General features: G+C 37.9%; 2 long non-coding RNA genes across 2 annotated transcripts; one reads left to right on the top strand and one right to left on the bottom strand.

The window, feature by feature from the left end:
• The first annotated feature begins 368 nt into the window (after window positions 1-368).
• LOC130085001 (uncharacterized) lies at window positions 369-15,314 on the top strand. Its single transcript, XR_008807087.1, has 2 exons — window positions 369-409; window positions 15,219-15,314. It is a non-coding gene; the product is annotated as an uncharacterized LOC130085001 (long non-coding RNA).
• An 8,568-nt stretch (window positions 15,315-23,882) lies between these two features.
• LOC130084981 (uncharacterized) lies at window positions 23,883-24,398 on the bottom strand. Its single transcript, XR_008807085.1, has 2 exons — window positions 24,272-24,398; window positions 23,883-24,197 (listed from the first exon to the last, which is right to left on the bottom strand). It is a non-coding gene; the product is annotated as an uncharacterized LOC130084981 (long non-coding RNA).
• Window positions 24,399-26,914: the final 2,516 nt, after the last annotated feature.

Below are 26,914 nucleotides of genomic sequence, written 5' to 3'. Positions count from 1 at the left end.
GAACAAAGGACTCTCCAAATGTGCTGTTGTTCAGTGACGGCTATACATTATCAACTGAATTTTTATCTCTGACCACGGCCTGTAAGATGGATCTCTACAAGTTTCCCTATGACAGACAAATCTGCAATATAACATTTCAGTCTACAGCATATTCAGGTACATCTGAAACACATGAATCAGTTTTGACAAACAAACACAATATTTTTTTACTTCAATATAAAATAATAAAATGTTAATGTCTGTTCCCACAGTTGAGGAGATTCGAATTGATGTAATAACAGATAAACGTTTTATAACCAATGAGTCGAGGGCGACCTTTCAGGCCGAGGGAGAGTGGGAGCTTCAAAGTGTAAACAACATTAACGATACCATCTTTATATGGAATGAAATGGATCTGCTGATATATCAGGTACAGAGCACAGGGTATGGATGTAAGCCAATAGTAATATAAATACAATTATATATATATATATATATATATAAAAAAAAAGAATTTTAACCCATAAAAAGGCAGGGGCCTTATACCTTATTATTATTTTATTATTTATTCATTTCAATACATGCACTGTAAACCCAGATTTTGTTTCTAATTAAACCTACACAGCAAAATCCCCAGTGTTAAATTAACACTGAGGGGCGGTTTCCCGGACAGGGTTTAAATTAAGCCTGGAGTAGGCCTTAATCTAAAATTGTTAATCGTGTCTTAAAAAATGGCTTTCTGTAACACAGATTAAGTACAGATTAGTTACACTTGGACTATGGAGTCCTGAACTAAAATAAATCAGATGAAATTAAAACCAACTGTGCTAATATGAATTAGCATGACAGAGGTTGCCTATAAAAAATGGAATGAACCAAGAAAACTTAGAATTGCATGGAACTGAGAAGCAAATCCAAGGAAAACAATGGCATCAGAAAAAGACTGCAAACAAAAACATTTACTAACAAGAGACAATTATTTTTAAGCAAGCTAAATAATCTGCACACACCAGCTATGGAATAAAAGAAAAGAAATGCCAGGAAATCTGTTTGTTTGTATATATATATATATATATATATATATATATATATATATATATATATATATAATCAACGATGTACAACTAGAATCAATGGTGTTCATTAACAATGAATGGTTTTCATTTAAAATGAATTATTCAAACAACTCTATAATTAATGCTTCTTGTTTATTCCTGTGGTGTACATAAACTTACTAAAACATCTCTCTACACATGTGGTGTTCAAATTTGACAGTCTAGAAGCAATACTTTCAACTAGAGTACTACCATGGTTGCTTTATTAATTATACAACTAGAATTCTTGGAAGCAGGTCCTCGGTCCAAGCACAGGCTCAACAATTCACCCCAATGGTAAGCCCCCAAAATACTAACATAACATAAATGTTTAAATATCAACATAATAATAGAACATTAAACATTAACAAGTCTCTCCGTTTTCTCATCTTACTAAAATAATTGCATAAAATATCACTTTATTTCAAAATTTACATTTCAGCCCTGTGCAAAGCATGATGGGAAGTCAATATCCTGTATTACTAGATTACAATATCCTGGGTTACTACACAGCTAAATTCCCAGTGTTAAATTAACACTCTCGGTGTTCATATAGGTCCAACTACAGGGTGTTAAAAATGAACACTGAAGCAGTGTTGAAGTTAATGAGATAATTAAGTGATGATTAGTGGTGATAGCTAATGTTAATAAGAAGAATCATTGAAGGAAAGAGAAACAACAAGAACTACTGACTTCGAGCCATTACACATTATTGTACTTATTATTACCAGTGTATTTCTGTCATAAATCTACACACATTCTTAATTATATTGAACAGAAGTTTAGATGGTAATGTTTTATGGAATGTTTCATTTCATGTCACCATTATGGCGATCAGTGTTTGCTTTAGTTGGGCTCTTGACCCTTTGCTTTTTAACATTAGTTTTTCTCTGGTTGCTCCATCTCTGTGTTTATAAAGCACATGTGTTATTGCAGGAGAAACCATGACATGGGCTGTGTTTCCGAAAGCATCATAAGCCTAATTTGATTGTACAGACATTTTGTTGCAATTGTTCTACGATCAAGTTAGGTTTAAAATGCTTTTGGGAAACACAGCCCAGGTCATGATGGTTATGTTTAAATAATGAGATTACCATCCTGTGGTGTCCTGATTCACTCAACCAGCATTATAAACTGATTATACAAAGCTTCTATTCATATTCATTAAAGTAACTAATTCCAGCAGTGCTTTAATAATCTGTAGGTTTTAAAATACCACATAGATATCAAGAATCTACATATGAATCTCAACAATGGTGACAATCACATAAAATATTCATGTTGCAGTGCATGATGGGAGCCACCAATCGAAATGCATCCATGGCTCCCATCATGCATTGCAGTATGAATAAATTATACAGCTGAATTGTCCTGTAATTTTCATTGTTTTTCCTGTTTGTTTTTATTTTGCTATTGTTTTGTTACGACTTTAATAGCTTGTTTTGTGATGTTCAGAGTTGATCTGTGTGTCACTAGTTTGTTTATTGTCACCATTGTTGTGATTCATATGCTGATTCTTGATGTTTGTGTGTCTAAACACAGGAGCTCCAGTGCACAAAAAAGTTTCAAAATTGTTATAATTGCTGTTGGGTCTCAAACTGTAGAATCTAAGGGCTACAATCACCCATACTAAAACACAACATCAATCATATAGTCAAAGATGTAGACTCTGAATGACATCAATGAATCAGGTCACTACGTGATGATAATGTCATCATCACAACATACTGTTGGCATGTTCTCTCGTGCAATATCAAATGTGCTTTATAAACACAATGTTGGAGCAGCCAGAGAAAAACTAACGATGAAAAATGAAAAGGGTCAAGAGCCTAACTAAAGCAAACACTGACCACCATATTGGTGGCTTGAAATGAAAAATTCCATAAAACATTGCCGTCTAAACTTCCGTTGAATCTCAATAACTTTTGTAGATGTATGACAGAAATAAAGTCACACTGGTAATATTAAGTGCAATAATGTGAAAAGGCTCGAAGTCAGTAGTTCTTGTGTTTCTCTTTTTTTCGTTCTTGTTGTTTCTCTTTCCTTAAATGATTCTGCTTATTAACATCGGGTGTCACCACTAATGGCCAATCATCACTTAATTAATCACTTAATTATCTCATTAACTTCAACACTGCTTCAGTGTTCATTTTCAACACCCTGTAGTTGGACCTATATGAACACCGAGAGTGTTAATTTAACACTGGGAATTTTGCTGTATAGATTGAAACAGATTTCAAAATGAAAACATCAAGTGAAGTCAAAGAGTGACCATTTCAAGTCAGTTTAACATGAACTAATCACATTTGAACAAGAAACCCAATACAATGGTGTTAAAACAAAATTACATGTTTAAATGATATATTAATAGATGTACTGTATGTGTGTATGTGTGTATCCAAGTAATGCAGGTGTCTTCTTTGAAACACAAAGTTAATCTGAAGTTAAACCTGCCTCTTGGTAGGTTTAATTTAAGACTCAATTTAGTCCTGGAGTAACTGTAGTCTTCCTTCAGGAAATCAGTTTATTAAACTCTGGACTAAACTAAATCTAGGACTATTTAAAGCCATGACAGAGAAAGCAGATTTCTGTTAATCTGGTTTAAAGGGCCATTTTATTCTAGGACTAGGCTTAATCTCTGTCCGGGAAACCGCCCCATAGAGTGTGAATTATATAAACTCTGAGCAGAGTGTTAAATGAACACTGAAGCAGTGTAAAAGTTAATGAGATAATTAGGTGAATAATTGAGTGATGATTGAGCATTATTGAAGAAACCTGATGTTAACAGGCAGACTCTCTGAAGGAGAAAACCGTAATTTTTAAGTCACCATTGTTTGGTTTAGTTGGGCTCTTGACCCTTAAATCATTAACTTTAGATTTTGTTTGGCTGCTGTACATGAGTTATAACAGCCAGATGAACAACTGGAAAAGGTGATCTGATGGTGTTGGTTGTGTTTTAACATAATCATTAATTGACCTGAATAGATTACCTCATCAAGAGCATAAATTCTGAGTTAAATTTACCTTATGGATTTTAGCAGCACAGTCATATTAGACCATACTCTTTTTAACTTTTTCAATGAAATCCAAACGATCAAATAATTTTTCTTTTAATTTTATGTAGGCACACACAGACATCAAGAATTAGTGTATACATCTCAGCAATGGTGACAAACAGATCACCTCTGAACATAAGCTCATTATTTATTCATGCAGCAATGCATGATGGGAGCCATGAATGAGTTTTGATTGGTGGCACCCAGAATGCACCGCAACATGCTTTATAATTGTCACCATTGTTGAGAATCACAGGCTAATTATTGATGTCTGTGTGTCTTAAAATCAATTGTAAAAAATTGTATAAGAGAAACTTTTAAGAAATTACTTTGATTACGTTGTAAACGTTAAAAATATTATGCTGTACAAGGTCACTGCTGCTATAATTAATTAATAAAGTAAACTTAACTCAGTAGTTAGGCTCTATATGAGTTCAGTGATTCAGGTCAAATGATTGTGAAATAATGATTAAAGTCCCCGTGAACCGGAAGTTGCAAACGACTTTTCTCCAGTGTTGTGACGTATTTCCGAGAGAAACGGAATACTAAATGAGGCAAAATGGTGGGCGTGGCTTTTTTCCCTACTAGCACCTGATTGGATCTAGAAAAGTAGGTGTTTTCATTCAGCCTGTCTACTGTCAGTTGGAGGGGCGTGGTTACGGATGTTAAGAAGACGCCCAAACCGTAAAGCCTACGTCATCAGGCAAGGTCCTCCAACGCAGAGGGGAGGGGAAATTTCAGATTTTGATTAAAGATTACGAAGCCAAAAAAAATTTTTGTGTGGATTGACTTGCATGGATGAATTGTTCACCACAAAACGATCAATTTAGGCAAACAAAGTGAGTATGGTCAATTTTGAATTCATGGGGACTTTAAGTTAAAAAACAACCACCACCACCAGATCACCTTTTCTATTTGTTCATCTGGCTGATATAACTCATGTACAGCAGCCAAACAAAATCTAAAGTTAATGAATTAAGGGTCAAGAGCCCAACTAAAACAAACACTGATCACCATAGTGGTGACTCAAAGTCCGGTTTTCTCCTTCAGTGATTATGCTTGTTAACATCAGGTGTCTTCAATAATGCTCAATCATCACTCAATTATTCACTTAATTATCTCATCAGCTTTAACTGTTCATTTAACACTCTGCTCAGAGTTTATATAATTCACACTTTTCAGTGTTAATTTAACACTGGGGATTTTGCTGTGTACGAGTGATCATTTTCTAGGGTGCTCTAAATCAGTGTTTCTCAACCCTGCCCCTGAAGGACCCCCAACACTACACGTTTTCTTTGTTTCCCTAATCAAACACACCTGATTCAACTCATCAGATCATTATCATAAATCAAACACACCTGATTCAACTCATCAGATCATTATCACATAGGGATATATGTGATAATGATCTGATGAGTTGAATCAGGTGTGTTTGATTAGGGAAACAAAGAAAACGTGCAGTGTTGGGGGTCCTTCAGGGGCAGGGTTGAGAAACACTGCTCTAAATGCTTGTTTGGGCCACACCCTAGACAGTTGCCAAGATAATATATAAAGACTACTTGCCAATCTGTCAAAAGAGCCCAATTCCTCTCTCTATGTTGTGAAACTTGTGATCCAATGATATTCCACTTAACCCTCTGAGGTCTAGGGTGTTTTTGGGGTCCTTGAAATGTTTTGACATGCACTGACATTTGTGCTTTTTTCAGTTGCTTATAAACATATTAATTGCAAAGGTGTAATTACAAATGGAATTACAAATGTAAATACAAATGGAAAAGGTGATCTGATGGTGTTGGTTGTGTTTTAACATAATCATTAATTGACCTGAATAGATGACCTCATCAAGAGCATAAATTCTGAGTTAAATTTACCTTATGGATTTTAGCAGCACAGTCATATTAGACCATACTCTTTTTAACTTTTTCAATGAAATCCACATATTATGGTAGCCATTTAGCACAAACAGGGCTACCATAATATGTGAGCAAGATGTAACAGGTGATTGTATTTTTGAGAGAATATTGTTTATGCATGGTTATTGAAAAAACTAAAACTTAAAGTGTCTGAAATAAGGCCACAAAACACATACTAAATATGTGTCCACAAGACTTTTGACTAATGGGTGTTGTTGCTAGAGTTTCATCCTGCCTAATCATTTACACAAAACAATACATTGATTTAAATTAGGGCCGGGACTTTAACGCGTTAATAAAGATTAATTAATTACAGACTTTAACGCGTTAATTTACACAAAAAATAATTTTAATCGCACTTATTTTTGCACCGCGGAACGTTTCTCACTGGATGAGTTTCGGCGGACCAATTATACTGGAGCACCAACTAGCGTTCATGATGAAGAAGCTGACGAGATCGCGCTTCATAGATCGCTTTTGGTTGGCCCTGTGGATGGGAAATTTTGTTATAAAAAACGAACGGATGGAAGCATCGATAAGAGCATGGTTGTGTGCAAGCTATGCAACAAGGAATTCGTTATTGCTATTAGTAAACAATATGCTGTTGCTTAAGCTTATGTATTCAGTCATTATTCAATGGTATACTAAAAACCCATGTGAAAAAAATTACTTCTCACTGTTCTCAGGTCAAATATTTATGCAATTAAAATGAGATTAATTTCGATTAATTAATTACAAAGCCTCTAATTAATTAGATGCATTTTTTTTTATCGAGTCCCGGCCCTAATTTAAATTTTATAAGACACCTTTTGTTTGGAAAGGCAATATGCGTGGAGGCGTGTTCACACCTGAGAAGACAAAGGCCAGATAATGTGCCACATACATAATGAGCTGCATATTAAGTAGCCTTTCACACAGGTGTGTCACAGAATGCAAGGACAAAAGAAATTATCTATATATACATATTTTACAATTAGAAATTGTAACCAATTACAAATAGGTTACAATTACAACAACAATTACAATTTTAACAATTTTTCAAGTGTATTCTTTCTTTGTAAAAAGTATACATGTTATCATACGTATTAAAAAAGGTAAGGATTCATTGAATATTGGAACAAACACTATAATAACATCTTAGTTGATAATTCAATATACCTACTTTATTTTTGACAAAACATCCCATACTATAGTATATTTAACATGAGCAGAAATTGGCGAACAAAAGCTTACCTATTTAATGTGACCCCAGCAGGCACAGTACGTCAATGTGACGTCAGGAAGACGTTGGACTCCAACTAATCCAACGTCAGTCAGACGTCATATTTTGGTTAAAAATGAAAATCAGGTTGACGTATAAACCCAACGTTTGTTTGACGTCAAGCTCCAACGTCAGACAGATGTTGAATTTTGGTTGGAATAAGCACCGCAAAAAAATGTGACATGCATGGCAGCACATTAAATCTGTGACGATCTCAGCAGAGGAGGAGTAAACAACTCAAACAGATTTACTTTATTTCATTTCCAGTTTAATTAAATTTATAGTTGTATTTTAAAGTCACCATTATAGTGGTTAGTGTTTGCTTTAGTTGGACTCCTGCCCCTTGACTTTTTAGTATAACATTTTCTCTTGCTGCTATAACTGTGTGTTTATAAAGTTCATATATTGTGGCAAATAAGCCATGAGATCAGGTGATGTTGGCTGTTTATTGATGATGAAGTCATCATCATGTAATTGCCTGAATTCCTGATCTTAGTCAGTGTCTAATATTTAGATTATATTGGATTTGTGTTTTTAATGTTGTTTTATAACAGAAGCCATTTTATTTTACAGCATGAGAGCAATGTTATTTATCAAATAAAATAAAGGATTTTAAAAACCTGTAGTGCATTAAACTTTTCCTCTACATTATTACTTAGACATCAAGAATCAGTGTATGACTCTCAACAATGGTGACAATCAATGAAATGCTTCATGCTGCAATGCATGCTGGGTACCACCAATCAAAACTCACCCACATCTCCCAGCATGCATTGTGGCAAGAATAAATTATGCAGCTGGATTTTTTTGTAGCTTGTTTTAAGCTCAGAGTTGATCTGATTATCTGGATTTTTTTTTGATTGTCACCATTGTTGAGATTCATATGCTGTTTCCTGATGTCTGTGTGCGTCCAAGTAATGCCATAGATTAAAGGTTTTTGTGCACTAAATAGTATTTTAAAAAAACAAGTATATTATTTGATAAAAAACACTGTACAAAAACAATGCTGTAGAATCAAATGTCTATTATGAATAAAGCAATTTTAAAACCATTCAGGTGATTACATGATGCTTTACCAATAAACAGCCAACATCACCTGATCTCATAGCTTTTTTTAGCTACAACAATTGTGCTTTATAAACACACAATTAAAGCAGCCAGAGAACATTTAAGATAAAAGTGTCGAGGGTCAATAGCACAACTAAAGCAAATGCTAACCACCATCATGGTGACTTTAAAATACAAAATATGATTTCATTAAACCGGAAATTAAATAAAGTAAATCTGTTTAGTGTTAAGTTACGCTGGTAACAGTGTACAGCCATGCATTTCACCTTTTTGTTTGGTTTATTCCAACCAAAATTCTACGACTGCCCAACGTTGGAGCTTGACGTCAAACAAACATTGGATTTAGACGTCAACCCGACTTTCATTTACACCCAAAATCCAACGTCTGACTGACGTTGTAGTCTATATCCTGTGCCTGCTGGGACAGTAGTCTTTTTTTACAGTCAAAACTTTGTAATATCCAAAACCAATCACGAAATCTTGTCTAAACATTCATATTTAGTCTGTAACATTTCGTGTTTATGATATTATATTAGCATGTTAATTTGCAGTTTGTTGCTTATACAGACATTTTATTTCAACATATTTCAGTCTATTTTTACTCATCTTAGTAGGCTATAGCAATATAGTTTGGATGTTTCCATGTGTCCATGTAAAAATAACATGTTTACTAATGTAGGTGCGAGAGTGAATGAACGGCACAGACATGCACTGTATAACTGAAGTAAACAACGCGCGCACGCCTGTGCCATTCATTCATCATTTAGCATACACACAGACACTATGCAATATCGCGATTAGAACAAAGCACTTAAGAATAAACGATTTACTACATCAGCTGGATCCGTTGCTCCTCGAAATGAAACTGCCAGCACTTCTGGTACATTTTCCAGGGTTATTAGATAGTATAATTCCTCACAGCGTAGGGATACGCTGTGTACACAGCGGTAGCAGTGTTGAGCATGTTACTTAAAAAAAGTAATTAGTTATAGTTACTAGTTACTTCTCACAAATAGTAACTGAGTTAGTAACTGAGTTACATCATTATAAAAGTAACTAATTACCAGAGAAAGTAACTATTGCGTTACTTAAAAAAAAAAAAAAATCAAATAGGCCTATGTCAAATAATTTGGATGCCCCCAGTATTAAATATGTTAAATTAATGAAATGGACACTTAATAGCGTAGATTAGTGTTCAATGTTTTACAATAATAACTTATTATATTTTAATGTTGCTGTGGGACAATGTGAGAGACGCCTATTAAATTCAATATATTATTCTAAATATTAGCATTACTATAGTAGAACAATAAAACATTATAGATGGTTTACTTAATATCGCACAGACCCCAACTGGCCAACAAATAAGTTAAAAAATAAATTATGCTTCTTAAGAAATGTACCAAAAATGAATAAATAATAATAAAAAATATACATACTCTTTGTGCATATTAAAATGATAAAACTGTTACACAACTTCACAACTAGTAGACATACTGTAGCCTGAGTATTTTCTTCCTAACAAAAGTAAACAGTTTAACAAGTGCTCTCTCAATATAATAATGAACAATTTACCAAAAAAAAAAATAATACTACAATATAATATTTTGGGGGTTTATTTTTATAACCTATAGCGAACGTCATCATCAGAGGTTATTTAAGCCAAATTCTAGACATGTTTGCCGCACGTGTTTACAACCGGTCAAACAAAGATGTTTTCTGTGAATGTTCCCTGCAGGTTATTTTCGGGTTTATTTTATAACCTAAACAGAACGTTACCTGACGGTATTTTTTAGATTTTATTTGTATAACCATGTAAATTAATTAACGTTGCAGATATGTGTAATTTATTTATAAACAAACTATATAATGCTCGGACACCCTCGGTCTCTCTTGCGCAACTGTTGAGCGCGCTCTCGGACACATTCGGTCTCTCTCGCGCATTGAGCGCGCTCGCGTCAATCACTTCGCTTTTGTCCACTCCGGCGCCTCATAAACACACACACACACACACACACACCAGAGAAAAAAACTTTGCAGGTCCTATGGCGAGAGCCTACTCGGATGAAAGCCGCTTCAGTGAGTTCAATTATAGTAACGCCACATTTCTTTTGTCAGTAACGGTAACTGCGTTGTAACGGGGGAAACAGTAATTCGTTTGATTACACGTTACTGAAAAAGATAACGCCGTTAGTAACGCCGTTTATTTATAACGCCGTTATTCCCATCACTGAGCGGTAGTAAGATACTTCCTAAACATGATGTGTTTTATAATCCAGCTGGTGGGCTTTGGCATGTTTGCATGGCTTGTCTTAGATCATTTGCGTTTGAATACCGCGGGCTCTCCTTGGGCGTGGCACATTAACACGTAATGAGGTATAATAAGCTGGAAAGAAAAATACTGACATCTCTCTCTTTTCATACAGATTACACAAACTGAGAATATTTGTTTTTTATATAAATTATTTCGTTTAAAAGAAGAGAGTTCAAGCTTCATTATGGAAAAACACTCGTGCTTGTATGACAAGTATTCGCGAATTACAGTTAATTTTCGGACGCGTTTCAGAATGGATTTCACTGACAGAACACAGCAAAATCACCAGTGTTAAATTAACACTGCTCAGTGTTTATATGAGTCCTCAGAGAGTATTCAATGAACACTGAAGCAGTGCTAAAGTTACTGAGATAATTAAGTAATTAATTGAGTGATAATTGAGCATTATCGACGACACCTGATGTTAACAAGCAGAATCACTGAAGGAGAAAATCGTAATTGGTATGTTACCATTAGAGATCAGTGTTTGCTTTAGTTGAGCTCTTGACCCTTACATCATTAACTTTAGTTCTTTGTTTGGCTGCTGTATTTTGAATATTTTGAAATATTTTGAACTGCTTGATGGACATCATCTGATCTGAGTTTCTCTTGATTTCCTACAATAACAAATATGCATCAAAGACATGCACAGTTAAGAGAAAAACTATTATTAATATATGAAGGGTCAAGAGCCCAACTAAAGCAAACACTGACCTCTATCATGGTGACATCAAACTTTATTATTTTCAATAAAATATCAACTTCTAAACCTCTGTTATTTCTCAATAAGAATGTTAGTATGAAAGAAGTCTGGATTGTAATAAGTGAAGATGCTGAGATCTTGAGAGATCTGTTAGTGTTTAATGTTCTGCTGGGATGTAAAGTGTTTCTGTATGGTGTGTTTTGTGTGTCACCATTGTGTTGAAGAGTAGAGCCTGAGCTTCAGTCCAGGATGAGCAGAGAAACACTGATGAAATGTTGTGTGTTGCTTTATTTAACAGACAGTAACTGTGTAGTTGCTGATGACATATAATCAGTAAATCATGCGTGTAGTTTATAGCAAGATATTTACTTTTTACAGTGAATATTTTTTTGAGTAAAAATTCAGTAAATATATATATTTGTGAAAGAACAGTGTTTCTGTTCAAAAGCTTAATGAAGATTTCTGCAATAGTATTTATTATTTAAATTAGGATATTTTACATTCATTTTATGGTTTTTGTATGGCAGCCATTGCTGACAGTCATTTTACCTTTTTTTCACAGCGAAGGTGTTTGATCATAATAATTCAGGAAATAACTGTAAAATAACAGTGTTTTTCTGTAAAACATTTAAGGATAAAGTTTGGAAAAGTTTTTTGCACTCAATTTAAATTAGGATATTTTACTTTATTTTTACGGTTTTTGTTCGGCAGCCGTAGCTGCCAGTCATTGACCGTTTTTTTACGATTTTATTTTTTACAGTGTATCAGGTAAAGTTATGTTTAATTTTAATTTAAGTTAAAAAGGCTACAGCTGTGTAGCGCACAGAAGCCGTTGCCATGGTTACTATCCATAGAGCGCCTGTCATTCACTCGCGGAGCGCTGTCTCCCTTTCTGTTCACCTGAGAGAACCTGCCAAAGCCTCTCCACTGCTTGTTTGGGTGGGTTATTTGCTAGCTGACCAACATCCCACCCCTCCTGTGATCATGGTTTGACTGTAGGCCTATGTGTATTCAGAGCCAGTGAGCAACGGACTTTCAAAATAATAATAATAATAAAAAAAACTGCGTTAACGCGCGATAAAAAAATTGTCGGCATTAATTAATAAATGCGCTAACGCGATAATAACGCGTTAACTTGCCCAGCACTAAATATGACCAAAGAGCACAATTGAGCGGACACAACTTTTTCTAGTATTTTAGACATAAATGGAAGATTTGAAATGGGTCTGTAATTTGCTAAGTTATTTGGATCTAATTGTGGTTTCTTAATAAGAGGTTTTATTACTGCCAGCTTGAATATTTTTGGAACATGACCTAAAAATAAAGACGAGTTAATAATATTGAGAAGAGGCTCTTCCACTACAGGTATCACTTCTTTCAGTAGTTTAGTGGGTATTGGATCTAATGAACATGTTGTTGGTTTAGATGCAATGATAAGTTTATTTAGCTCTTCCTGTCCTACAGTTGTAAAGCGGTGTAGTTGTTCTTGAGGGGCGATAGTTGAGGCTGAATCATAAGACACCATAGAGGATTGTACATTTACAGTTGTGTTTCTGATGCTTTCTATTTTCTCATTGAAGTAATTCATAAAATCATTACAACTATACTGGAACGGAATATATTGCTCTGGCGATGTCTGTTTATTTGTTAGTCTAGCCACGGTGTTAAATAAAAACCTTGGGTTATTTTGGTTATTTTCTATTAGTTTGCGGAGGTGCTCAGCCCTGGCTGCTTTTAGAGCCTTTTTATAACGTGACATACTGTCTTTCCACGCGATTCTAAAGACCTCTAATTTAGTTTGTTTCCATTTACGCTCTAAGTTACGAGTTTCTCTCTTGATAACATGTGTAGTACTATTGTACCACCAATATTTGTGATTAAATCTGAGAGATGGATCACTCCTCCATAGGCTTCAAAGGGATTGAAACTTGCCGACCCAGAAAAGTTATTAAAGACATCGTTAAAATAGTCCAAGTGACTACAGTGGCTCAATCTTAAGTTTATCAAGCGACGAGAATACTTTTTGAGCACAAAATTCTTTATTTCAACTATTCATTTCCTTCTCTGTGGGCCTCGAGTGAGTTCACATGTAATAGCGTTGTGCTTCTGTGTTGTACGTTACTGGCCGATGCTGATCATGCGTGTGATGAGTGTGACGTACAACACAGACGCGTTGCGCGTTGTCGCTTCATAAACTTATGACAGGTTATAACTCAGAAAGGAAATAAGCTAGGAAGAACATTTTTCTGTAAAGTTCCCCTTACATGTGAGCTGCATCTGGATCAAATTTTGTGGTGACTCTAGTAAATATTATAGTGTTTTTGAACCATAACCAAAAACACTATAATATTTACTAGAGTAATTTTACTGTGTGTGTGTGTGTGTGTGTGTGAGAGAGAGAGAGAGAGAGAGAGAGAGAGAGAGAGAGAGAGAGAGAGAGAGAGAGAGAGAGAGAGAGAGAGAGATAGAGAGAGAGAGAGTGTGTGTGTGAGAGTGAGAGTGTGAGAGAGAATAAAGGTTAAAGCTGTGTGTGTGTGTGAGGTTAAAGGTTAAAGCGAGAACATCTACGGGACAAAGTGTAGTACGTTGTGGACCCGCCTATAGGCTCACATCACTAAGGCCATGTCCACACTAATACGTTTTCGTTTGAAAACGTATACTTTTCTCTCCGTTTTGGCCTTCCGTCCACACTGAGACGGCGTTTTAAGTCAACGAAAACGTAGCGTTTGGAAAACGCTCTCCAAAGTGGATAGATTTGAAAACGCAGTTTTCGCGTTGTAGTGTGGACTGTGAAGCCGGAGGTATTTGAAAACGATGACGTAAGTTTAGTCATGTGATCCATGTTGTACCAATAGATATTCATGTTTACCGGTATTGTGCCTGTTAATTATGTGCGATTCACTTTTACACTGTTGCTAAAATATGTTACTTTGCACACTCTTCATATCACAGTAGCCTACTGCAAAGATGACAGAAAATGTACTCACATTTGCTGTCTTGCGGCAAAACATGAGAGCGGTTTCGTTTTAGACCAAACATATGGTGACTGAGTGCGACCTGGACGCATCAGTGAATGGTGAGATATTTTGCTAAATAAAATGATCATGTTAGAAGAATTGCGCGATACCTTTATTATTTATTTTTCCAACTGTATCATCTCAGTGAGCTTTTATGAGGTTTCACGCATGCGCAGTAAGGTGAATTTATAAGTTTCTCATCCACACTGAAACATCTGAAAACGCCTGAAAACGCTAGTGTGGACGGAGAGCGTTTTTAAACGAAAACTCCGTTTTCAAATGTATCCGGATTAATGTAGACGTAGCCTAACACGCTCTTTAAAAAACAAAACAAAAACAAATACTGTGCCATTGACTTCAGTCAGACCAGGTTTCAGTTGATCAATGGCTCAGTCTATTTCAGTTCCTCAAAATAGCAACACTCCAACAATGCGCCTGAACACACACCTGGTTCTCAGACCAGCCAGCATGGGTGAACAGATGAGCAACAAATGCATTTGCTATTTAAAAAACGTGGCGCAGGACGTGAAAATTAAAACTGCGTTCTGCTTAAACTAAAACACACTTGCGTCGCGCCTGTCTAAATCAATTATTACTGGTGATAAGATACCATACTGTTTTTTCTGTTATAATGGTATACTGCCCACCCTTATTTAATTTATTTATTCACCTAATGTTACTTACATAGCCAACATCAAGTCCATTGTGATGCTAATGTTACTCATAATGTGTCTCTCTCTCTCTCTCTCTCTCTCTCTCTCTCTCTCTCTCTCTCTCTCTCTCTCTCTCTCTCTCTCTCTCTCTCTATTACAGATCGAGATAAAAAGGAGACCTCTACTGTATGTCGTAAACATTATAGTACCGGTATTTTTCTTCCTCATGCTGGATCTGGCCTCCTTCTTCATTGTCGGAGAAGACAAGCTGAGCTTTAAAGTGTCTTTACTGCTGTCTATTTCTGTGATGCTGCTGATTCTTAGTAACACACTGCCCTCTATGTCTCAAAAAATGCCTCTGATAGGTGAGTCTAACTTTGACCAGATTATTTAATATCATATCGCTTATGTTTTGAAACACAAATTAACCTCCTGAGACCCGAGAGTTTGCCTGGTGTGCATTTTATAATTTTTCTTGGTATTTGGTATAAGTAGGGCCTAATAAGTATAATAACTAAAATTTGTTTTTGTGATGGAAGTAGGTTTTGCATAAAATTATGTCCTCATGCAAGGACAGTGGGTCTATCTTAACTTTATCCTCCTGAGACCTGAGTTTTGGTTTGGCGTGCATTTTAGATTTATTCTAGCTTTTTGGGGTTTATGGCAAGCCGTTTTAACTTTTATTCATTTTCAGGATATGAATTCTTGATATCAACAATTCAATTTCACTAGTTAAAATAATAGTAATTGATATCAGGAATTAGATTTCTACTAGTAACAATGGCAATTTTTGATATCAGAAATTACACAGCAAAATCCCCAGTGTTAAATGAACACTGCCCAGTGTTTATATGAGTCCACACTAATGAACACTAAAGAGTGTTAAAGTTAATGAGATAATTAAGTGATTAATTGAGTGATGATTGAGCATTTTTGAAGACACCTGATGTTAACAAGCAGAATCACCAAAAGAGAAAAGCTATTTTTTAACACTTTAAAACTAGCTCTTGAGTCTTGGATTCAAATAAACTCCCAGGAGAGTTAATTTAACTTAACTTTTTGCTGTGTGTTTTAATGCTTTCACAGGGATTTTCTGCCTTGCGGTTTTCTGTCTCATTGGCATCAGCATCGTGGAGACCATCCTTGTGAATTATCTGAAGGCTAAAGGAGCTAAGAGGAGATCAGTGGAAACAACATCTACTGGTACTGGCCAAGATGGTAAGAGTCGACACAGCATCTGATTATGAGGAACATTTTCCTTTAGTTTATACTTTTACTTCACAAAATAAGGTTTATTTGTGAAATAAAGTTTTAGATTTATTTGCTTTGTCACTTTGGTACATATACAAAGAATAGCAAATAAAATTAATCCTTGGGTAAATTAGACTCCATGAAAAACAAGCGAACTTGTTCCAGTAACAGTTTGGATAATGGGTGGATGGAAGAAAATAGCACATGTAAAACCATGTAGTTCCATATGAAACAAGCCACCCCAAAACCACATGTGAAGTTAATTTGTTTTTCTATAATGGAGTATCAACAAAGATTCCACAACAAAAAGTCGTACACATATGAGATTATTCAGACAAAAGTGTTTATCCAGAGCCGTGCTTTGCTGTTTTCCTCTCACAGGTAGACCAGCAAGAGACCAGCTGAACCCTACAGCCTCAGCTGGAGTTCAGGATGAAACGCAGTCTGAGTATCGAGAAAAGACATTTCCGTCCTGGACCAGTGGGGCAATAATCATAGATAAGGCATTCTTGGTTCTTTACATAATCACTATTATTGTGTTACTGTCTGTGCTTGGGAAGCGTTGGACTCCATAGTATTGTCTTATACTTGAGATATCACACAATACTTACTTTTTATTCAGAATTTATATACAGTTTACAGATTTTAACACAAAAGAATACATTGGCAAAACACAAAGATGCAGACAGAAGACGCACTCAGTGATAGACTCACACACAGCAGAGAATTAGATACCGATTTTTTATAGAAAATGTTTGGACACTATAATGTTGATCAGTGTTTGTTTTAGTTGGGTAGTTTGATAACTTTTTAATCGAGTTTGTGATCTTTGTAACAGTCTTTATATAATTTTTTGCAAAAAAAAGACAGGAAGATAAATGATCTGGTGATATTGAGAATGAGAATGTGACGTCACGCGTCTCACTCCGCGTTGCATTGTGGGAAGGCGTCGCCATCTTGGCAGGATACGCTATCTGTTGTCATGGTTACTTCGACAGTGAGACCGAGAGAAATAGCGACAGAGAGAGAGAGCAGCTTGATATTTGTTTGCATTTTTGCGATAAGGCACCGTTTCTTGGGAATAAATGAAGAAGGGGGAAGCGAAAGGAAAGGGGCTCTATCGGGAGAGACTAAATAACAACACCAAGCAGCGTTATTTAGAGAAACTACTTGACATCAACAACATGGACCCGTACGACCTGCCACAGAATGGATGAAAGACCCAAAGCACTACCACCTTTCACATACCCTGACATAGTCAATTACCTGGTTTATGGTATCAGTGCCTAACGTTGCATGCACTCTTGCATACACAATGCAAGAGTTCAGAAGCTTTAAGTCATTAGAAGCTTATGAACAATTCTGCTGCGGCTGGGTGCAAGACAGAAACCCCCAAACCTGTAACGTTAAACTGCGAGAGTTCAGTCATGTTTCAGGCCTCATTCATATGTGGAAATAAATCTGATATGAATCAGATATCCGTGCATTTGCACCTGACGTGCAACGTTAAGCGGACATATCGGACATTCCCCTGTCAATGCGAGTCGTACGTCATTAAAAAAGTGTCTTTTTAAAACATTTCGCGGTACAGATATATCTATAACAAATTAAACAACTCTAGTTGAATAACAGAGTATTAATTTAATTCGTTTGTGTTAAATAAAAGGCGAACTGTGCTGAAATGTGTTGCTTTTGAAATCATGCTTTGCTGTTGCTGCTGTCAGTTTATTGACAAGTTTTTTCTCTAAATAAAGCTGGCTAGCATTGTTATTTAGTCTCTCCCGATATAACACCTTTCATTTCTCTTCCTTCTCCATATCTTCCAAAGAAACTGCGGCGTATCGCTAAAATGTAAACAAATAATGTTTAGTCGCGCCTCTGTGAAGTTCTGAAGGCGTTGCCCCTGGCAACCGATAGCGTCTCCTGCCATCATGGCCGACCGGCTCAGACCCCGCCCAAATCAACCCAAATCGGCACGTGACTCCTCACTCTCAATAGTTTCCAGAAGCATAAACAAAAATTCTTAACTAATCTCACCATTGTTGATATTCATACACTGAATCTTATTGTCTATGTGAGCCTAAAATAACTTTTTTATAATAACTTATGCTAATTATAGTGATGCTGTTAACAATAAAAGTAAGAAATCAGTGCATGGGAAAAAAATATTTTATTATTACAAGATGACTTTTAACAGCAGATCACCTATATTCTGAGTTATAAAAGTCAGATAAAGGTAAGCCATTTACAACTGCCAAACAATATTCTGAAGTTAAAAATGTCAGGGTCAACTGCACAACTAAAGCAAACACTGTTCTCCTTAATGGTGACTTAAAATTGTGATTTTTCTTCTTAAGTGATTCTGCTGGTTAAACATCAGGTGTCTTCAATAATGCTCAGTCATCACTCAATTATCTCATTAACTTTAACACTGAAGCAGTGTTATGCAATCCTGTGAAGCAATCCTGTGTAGAGGATATTCAAGTTATTGAATGGGTCAAGTTTCTGAGCGAATAGCGGGAATCTTTGTTATTGGTTTTCGGTAATCAACTTTATTTGACTTCGGCTAAACATGTTCCATTAGTTGAAATCGCCATTAATGAAAATTTGTTGTCAGGTTCTGGAACATTACCTTTAATTATGATTTGGCCTTAATGTTGGGAAGCACAATATTATGACAGTTAGACAATTCCAATCAATGGGTGTTAGACAAGGAAATACTGTGATACTTTTATTCTCATATATTTTTATTTTTATTCTTATAATTTGTAGTATTATGTTTCTTGTTGTATTTGTATTTGTATGTCCACTGGAAGCCTCAGTACCAAAACAAATTCAAGCACACTTGGCAATAAAGCTCTTTCTGATTCTGATTCTGATTCTGAAAATACTGGTGGCCACAAATAGCCATAGTTTATTTTAATTTTAAGAAACAGAAACACTGTAATAAACAGAAACATTTTTCTTTCCTTGTTTTGTTATAATGCTACATAACAAAACAAAAACAATACTATCAATAGTCAAACATAATTTACAGGACAGATACCAGCTCTTTCCATCTCTGCCCTTAGGAGATGTATCTCCATCTGCACTTTTTTCTGCTGCAGTTGGGTAAGCAAGATTTGTTCTTTACCCAGTTCGATTTGTATTTCTGATCTTTCGGTTTCCCGTTTCAGAAGCAACTCATAGCTGTCACCATCATGGTTTGTAGCTGAGGAACTTTTGCGTTTTCTTGAAGGAACGTCTTGGACTGTCTTCATTTATTTTCCTCCTCATTCACTGAAGTCAAGTCCAGGACAAACATTTCCTCTGCAGGAGAATTTTGCTCGCATTCTTCTGAAGTCCTAATCTCTGTAATTGTGGCCTCTCCATCTGCTTCTATGCCTTCAATGCCATGCAGAGCCTCTGATTTTTCTCCTCCTATGATATCAAGGACCATATCAGTGAAATCACCCCTCTTATATGGCTTGTTACCTGTTTGGGGGTTCTTGGCTTCCGTAAGGTCTTTCGTTGCCTTAGCCCTGATGTTCTTCCATCGCAACATAACCTATTTTATGGTCCTCTTTTGGCCAGACCCCATAGCATTGACATGATTGGTTATGTCCTCCCAAATGTTGTGTTTTCCTTTTTTGGTCAGTTCTCCACCCTTTGCAGAGCTGAAACCTCCTACTATCGAGGCAAAATTGTCCCGAACACCCTCCAGCATTGCACAGGTTTCTGCCACAGTGGAATTAGGCCCTTTTGATTCCATGGTTCCAACTCTGTGGTGTCGCCAACACTGATCTTAAAAGCCTTCAGCATGATTGCTTTGGCTTCTGCTCAATTAGGCTTACACCAAACAGCTCATTGCTGGTTAATGGGTGACACCATTTAAACACATCATGTCTTTGCACCCATTTCTCTTAACCTACAGAGGCATCCACATGGCAGATATTGTTCATCGTTACCATCAAGAAGGTACCGTCAAAGGGTGCACGCTGAGTGTGCCAAACCACTCGAGCAATACACATCAGAAGAACTGTATGCACGTTTTGCGCTTTGGGAGAGATGACATTAAGCACATTGCAGATGTTGTCAGGCCAACACTCCAACACCAAACCCAAAGGAGTCATGCTTTATCCGTGGAGGAACAGTGCTTAATCGCTCTGTGCTTTTACGCATGTGGGACTTTCGACCAAGTAATTGGTGACAATATGGGAGTGAGAAAAGCAACCGTGAGTAATGTGGTGAAGACTATGCCAGTAGCACTGGGCAGTCTGATCAATCAATTTGTTTCCTTTCCCAAGGATGGCCAGACAGTTCAGACTAAGCACAAGTTTTTTTCAAATGGGGAACATGCCTAGCACTATTGGTGCTATTGATTGTACTCATGTGCATATAAAAGCACCTAGTGACAGGGAGTGGGAGTGTGTCAATCAAAAGGGGAGACACAGCATCTACATCCAACTTGTGGGCAACGCCGACCTCATAATAACAACTGTGTTGTGAAATGGCCAGTGTCTGTTCATGATGCACGTATTCTAAGAGAGAGTGCACTATACAGAGAGCTTCAATCCTACCGACTAAAGCAATCACTGATCACCACAATGGTGACACTTCAAATGAAACAAATATCAACATCTAAACCTCTGTTAATTCTCACTAAGATCATCTGACAGCAATAGTCAAAGTAATTATATCTAAATGAGACCATAAATGATGTTAAAAAAATATGGCCACAATGGCCACATTTGAACAAGTTTGTAACCTTGTACGAAGGGTCCATGAACGTCTATATCGGACGTGCAGAACACGTCAAAAAAAGACGTCATAAAAACTTTCACTCTGGCTCCTCAGTGGACGTCTTTTCAACGTCCGACTTTTGTGACAAAGACTTTAAAAAGACGTCTTTTGGACATCATTTTGCTTAGTAAGAGACCCTCCATCACTCCACCTGCCCTTATGAGACCTTCCATCACTCCACCTACCCTTATGAGACCCTCCATCACTCCACCTGCCCTTATGAGTCCCTCCATCACTCCACCTGCCCTTATGAGTTTCTCCATCACTCCACCTACCCTTATGAGACCCTCCCTCACTCCACCTGCCCTTATGAGTCCCTCCATCACTCCACCTGCCCTTATGAGTTTCTCCATCACTCCACCTGCCCTTATGAGACCCTCCATCACTCCACCTGCCCTTATGAGACCCTCCATCACTCCACCTGCCCTTTGAGACCCTCCATCTCTCCACCGGCCCTTATGAGTTTCTCCATCTCTCCACCTGCCCTTATGAGTCCCTCCAATACTCCACCTGCCCTTATGAAACCCTCCATCTCCGGCCCTTATGAGTTTCTCCATCTCTCCACCTGCCCTTATGAGTCCCTCCATCACTCCACCTGCCCTTATGAAACCCTCCATCACTCCACCGGCCCTTATGAGTCCCTCCATCACTCCACCTCCCCTTATGAGACCCTCCATCACTCCACCGGCCCTTATGAGTTTCTCCATCTCTCCACCTGCCCTTATGAGTCCCTCCATCACTCCACGTGCCCTTATGAAACCCTCCATCACTCCACCTGCCCTTATGAGACCCTCCATCACTCCACCTACCCTTATGAAACCCTCCATCACTCCACCGGCCCTTATGAGTCCCTCCATCACTCCACCTACCCTTATGAGACCCTCCATCACTCCACCGGCCCTTATGAGTCCCTCCATCACTCCACCTGCCCTTATGAAACCCTCCATCACTCCACCTACCCTTATGAGTCCCTCCATCACTCCACCTACCCTTATGAGTCCCTCCATCACTCCACCTGCCCTTATGAAACCCTCCATCACTCCACCTACCCTTATGAGACCCTCCATCACTCCACCTACCCTTATGAGTCCCTCCATCACTCCACCTGCCCTTATGAAACCCTCCATCTCTCCACCGGCCCTTATGAGTTTCTCCATCTCTCCACCTGCCCTTATGAAACCCTCCATCACTCCACCGGCCCTTATGAGTCCCTCCATCTCTCCACCTACCCTTATGAGTCCCTCCATCACTCCACCTGCCCTTATGAAACCCTCCATCACTCCACCTGCCCTTATGAGTCCCTCCATCACTCCACCCGCCCTTATGAAACCCTCCATCACTCCACCTGCCCTTATGAGTCCCTCCATCACTCCACCTGCCCTTATGAGACCCTCCATCACTCCACCTGCCCTTATGAAACCCTCCATCACTCCACCTGCCCTTATGAGTCCCTCCATCACTCCACCTGCCCTTATGAGACCCTCCATCACTCCAGCTGCCCTTATGAGTCCCTCCATCACTCCACCTGCCCTTATGAGTCCCTCCATCACTCCACCTGCCCTTATGAAACCCTCCATCACTCCACCTGCCCTTATGAGTCCCTCCATCACTCCACCTACCCTTATGAAACCCTCCATCTCTCCACCGGCCCTTATTGCCTCAGATTGTGAAGCGCAGCAACAAGCTCCGGCACGAAGGCACGGTCACCTCTGGTGAAATCATCAGAGTAAAGCCGCAGAATGGGAACCGCTGTGTTGAGATGGCAGTAGGATCAGCGCCTGTAAATACATGATTCTAGTTTGAATAAAGCCTTGTTTCTTGTGTTGTTGACTTGTATATGCATTTGTTTATTATGATGGTTACTTTTATTTGTTCTTTTACTCATTTATTCATGTTTCTTATTGTTGTCAGTATATAAAATATAATTATTTAATTAATGTATGCATTCATTCATTCATTCATTGCTTGACTGACATCTAGTGTGTATTCATGCATAACTATGTCATAAGACAAACAAATTACATTTTGCTTGTTTTATTAAAGCGAAACTTACATTTTTCGAGTATAAAATCCACAGTTTTCTCCAAAGGAGATCTTCGAGCAGCGGCCCGTCTCCTTGAGCAGACATTACAAACGCAGAGGAAAACTGTTCTAGGTTGTGCTGTCGAGTTACCGATGTTATGAAGTGTTAGTGCACCTGTCGCTCATATAATTTAAACTTATTACATACAGATCATGGAAAGATACCATAGTTGTATGTAACAATGAACAATCATAATGACAATACAGAAAACATAAAGATCATTGGTTTGTGTACATCATATTAGGATATTTATAGGCTACACAGGAAAAAAGAACAACAAGGCTAAATATCTTTAAATAGTTTTTCATAATACATAAAAAATTCTGAGGGATCAAACAAGAAGTAAATAAAATATAACAACTTAAATCGACCCTAAATGTATTCACAAAACGATGGACAGCTGTTTCTTCAACAATAGTCTACCACAAAATGAGCAAGTTTCATCAATATCAAGATATTTACAGATGAATTCAATCATAGACAGTAAAAGAATGTGTCATTCATATCTTTTAAGTGTGATAACGTCGTAGGTCACATGATAACGTCAACATGGCAGATGATGTCCGGATCGCATTCATACTCAACGAGATTTGGCTATAAAGTACCTACTCTGTTAGCGCTCGTTAAGTACGTACTCATTGAAATTAAGTACCTACTCATTGAGTATGCGATCCCGAACGCAGCCAAAGAATAGAGTGCCGAAGTTACGACGTCACTCTGTAGGCCAAAACGCGGAAGTGAGTTAGCATTTTAGCACTCCCGGTTCCCTCGCTCTAAAGTCTATGGGATTTTTGAATGGGTTTTTGCTAAATCGCCTGAAATAAGGTCTGTGGTGAACAAAGCCTCTAAATATTTTCACGTTTTGGATCTATGACATAGAACACACAGTTATAACCTGCTTGTGGTTTTTTAAACTTTATTGTGTCTGCTTGTGTTTTTTAAAAACTTTATATAGGCTTCAAAATGTATAAATTTTGGATTAACTTGTAAAGATTACCTTGATAGACAAAACGTGTAAGGGTTCTGTGCCGTTTTTGACGCACGTTTATCGTAACAAAAATGGGTGTCGAAAACGTGTGTTTTGAGTAGGACAAAACACACGTTATGAATTTTTGCGATTTTCCAAAAGTCTATGGGGAAAATGCATAGCTTTTCGATCGAGGGAACCCATGCGCCGCTAGCTTCCGAGTTGTCCTACAAAATGACGTCATCACTTCGGCACTCAAATAAATAAGATGCTTGCGCTCGTTACTGTTAGACGTAATCACCTCTGAATTAGCGCTTGCAGAACCTGAGGTGTGATTGGTAGTCTACAGTTGAGATCTACAATATGATTGGTAGTCTACAGAAAGTGTAGACTCTCGGCCAATCAAAATGCCACACACTGACTAAACTAGACTGCCCTGCATCTGGTAAATAGAATGTCAGCCAATCAGAAAGCGATGTCGTTTTACGTAGCACTGTCAAGTATCACTTTTTGAGAATTTAAATACAGTTTCTTACTGATGAATACCCAGATAGCAGGCAGAAGTTGATTCAACGTTGATTTTTAGTTGTAAAGGTTAGTATCAGTCGTCGATCAAATTTCAACGTTGAATCAACGTTCACTTTTTGGTCGGTATATCAGAACGTTATTACGTCGAAAATAAAACATTGATTCAACGTTGAAATAAGGTTGACTCGTCAACATATAGCTGCATCGCACTTGGTCGAAATAATAACATCTAATATATTTTTTAAACTTGTTGGAGCTATCAGCGATCAACTGAGCTGCATGAGATCATGTTTTTTGAAAGAATCACTAAGTGTGTTACAATTGTGATCATTTTGGATTTTTGTAGAGATTTGAAAAAGTAGGCTACCAAAAGTGAATACAAAAACTGTAATATTCCCTGATATTCGTATGTGCGTGTGTGACTGTGCACGCATCTGCAATATGCTGGCAATGGATGATGGATCTTTTAAAGTCAATTCAGTAATGTGTCACTTTACTGTGGTGCAAATGCATAAAGGGGTACAACAAAGTGTGAATCGTGGCGTTGGCTATAAGCAATTGCCTAAGGCCCCGCATTTTGATCATTTAAACAATCAAATCTTAATGTCGACGCAGCAACATCATGCATTCCACAGCCCGATCTCATGAAAGTGCGTATCTATACAACGAATGTTATTTCTCATGCCATTTATACGCCAAAAATAGTTTTTGCGTGTATATGATACGCAGTTTTCCCGTGCATATGATATGCACTTTAAAGCCCCGTTCACACTACAAGCGACATGATACCATTAATTTCAATGGGGAGCGGGCGATTTACGTTGACACGCGCGACAGCGACTGTTGGGGCGTGTCTGGCGACACGACAAAGTTGAGATCTGTTTAACTTTATGCAAATGAAGAGCGACTTTCAGGAGCGACAACAATAGGAGTGAAGTCAGTGGAGCGCGTCACTCTTCAGTGCTGAGTCTGACCGAGGCAAGTTGATGGAGAAGCTCATTTTAGCAGTCAGAAACTGTCCTATAATTTATGATATCTCCGTGTACATACGGTGGTATTCACCATACTGACTCCGTGCCTGAATGGTTTCGGGAACACTGATAGACCCGTATTTGCCCGTTTGCTGCAGTTAAATAGCCGCGATGGCAAAGAGCACTCACTGTTTCTCGTTCATCTTTAATATTATGCATTTTATGTACTGATTCCATTTATATTTAGACTTTTCCTTCCAAAATGTTTGTTTGTAGCGGCAAGAAAACGTGTTTGTTGTCTAACAGAGTAACATCCGTGAATGTCACTCACAAACATTACTAGGCAGCAGTAGTGGGAACGTCTTCCAGCGACCTGCAGCGACTCGCTTGTAGTGTGAACGGGGCTGGCGTGCGCACGCCCCCCACGCACTTAAATTGAGTTTAAAGTCCCTGTAAAGTCAAAATTAAGTATGTGTTTTGAGTTTGTCACACCACAGAAAAATGTGTTATTAGTCACCCAGCCAAATTTGAATGATAAAAAAAGCCAGCAAGTACATAAAATAAGCTATCAAAATCTTGAAAAAATGAGCAGTAATCTCTGCTCTCAAACGCTGGGGGCGTGTCCACTGGCTGCGCTGAAACCACGCCCACTCGCGGGAAAGCTGCCGTCGACGACTCGCCTCACTCAAATCTACAGCCGGAATGGATGTTCGCACGGTGGGCACGCACTGCCGAATGGCACCAGTTGTCGGCGCGACGGGAGCATAAAGGCTGAGGCGGGAGTCGGTTCGGCCCCATTCACCAGTAACAGCGGATTATCAGTGAATCCCAGACAGTTATCTCCGACGAAAGTTTATAAAACTATCCAGTGTAAAATGATCACTTACAGAGGCGGGTTTTGGCGGTGATCCTCAGCTCTCCATCAAAGGTGGCTCTTCACAAAATTAATCCACTTCTTCTTGATGTAATCGTTTTTCGGAAATTTAAACAAGGACACCGATCTGTTTTGTACGTGATCCGGTGATCGCATCCAGGTAGTACGCATTTCCGTGACGAAGGCATAGCTAGTAGCTAGCAATCTGTAGGCTGTGTAACTAATAATAGTACTGACAGTAACTCGCGATTGAGCGGCAAACTGATGTGAATGTGCTCTATAATATTGTTCATCATCGAGCCCCGTTTTAGCCCCGCCCAGAAAATCCGGAAAATAGCAATTGTGAAAAACTGTTTAACGGTCTAACTCCACAATTCAGTACTTCACAGTTCACAGTCTT

This window comes from Rhinichthys klamathensis, unplaced genomic scaffold, assembly GCF_029890125.1.
Source record: "Rhinichthys klamathensis goyatoka isolate OS25496 unplaced genomic scaffold, OSU_Roscu_1.1 h1tg000070l_1, whole genome shotgun sequence".
NCBI lineage: Eukaryota > Metazoa > Chordata > Actinopteri > Cypriniformes > Leuciscidae > Rhinichthys > Rhinichthys klamathensis.
This window is presented reverse-complemented; position numbering and strand designations above follow the sequence as displayed.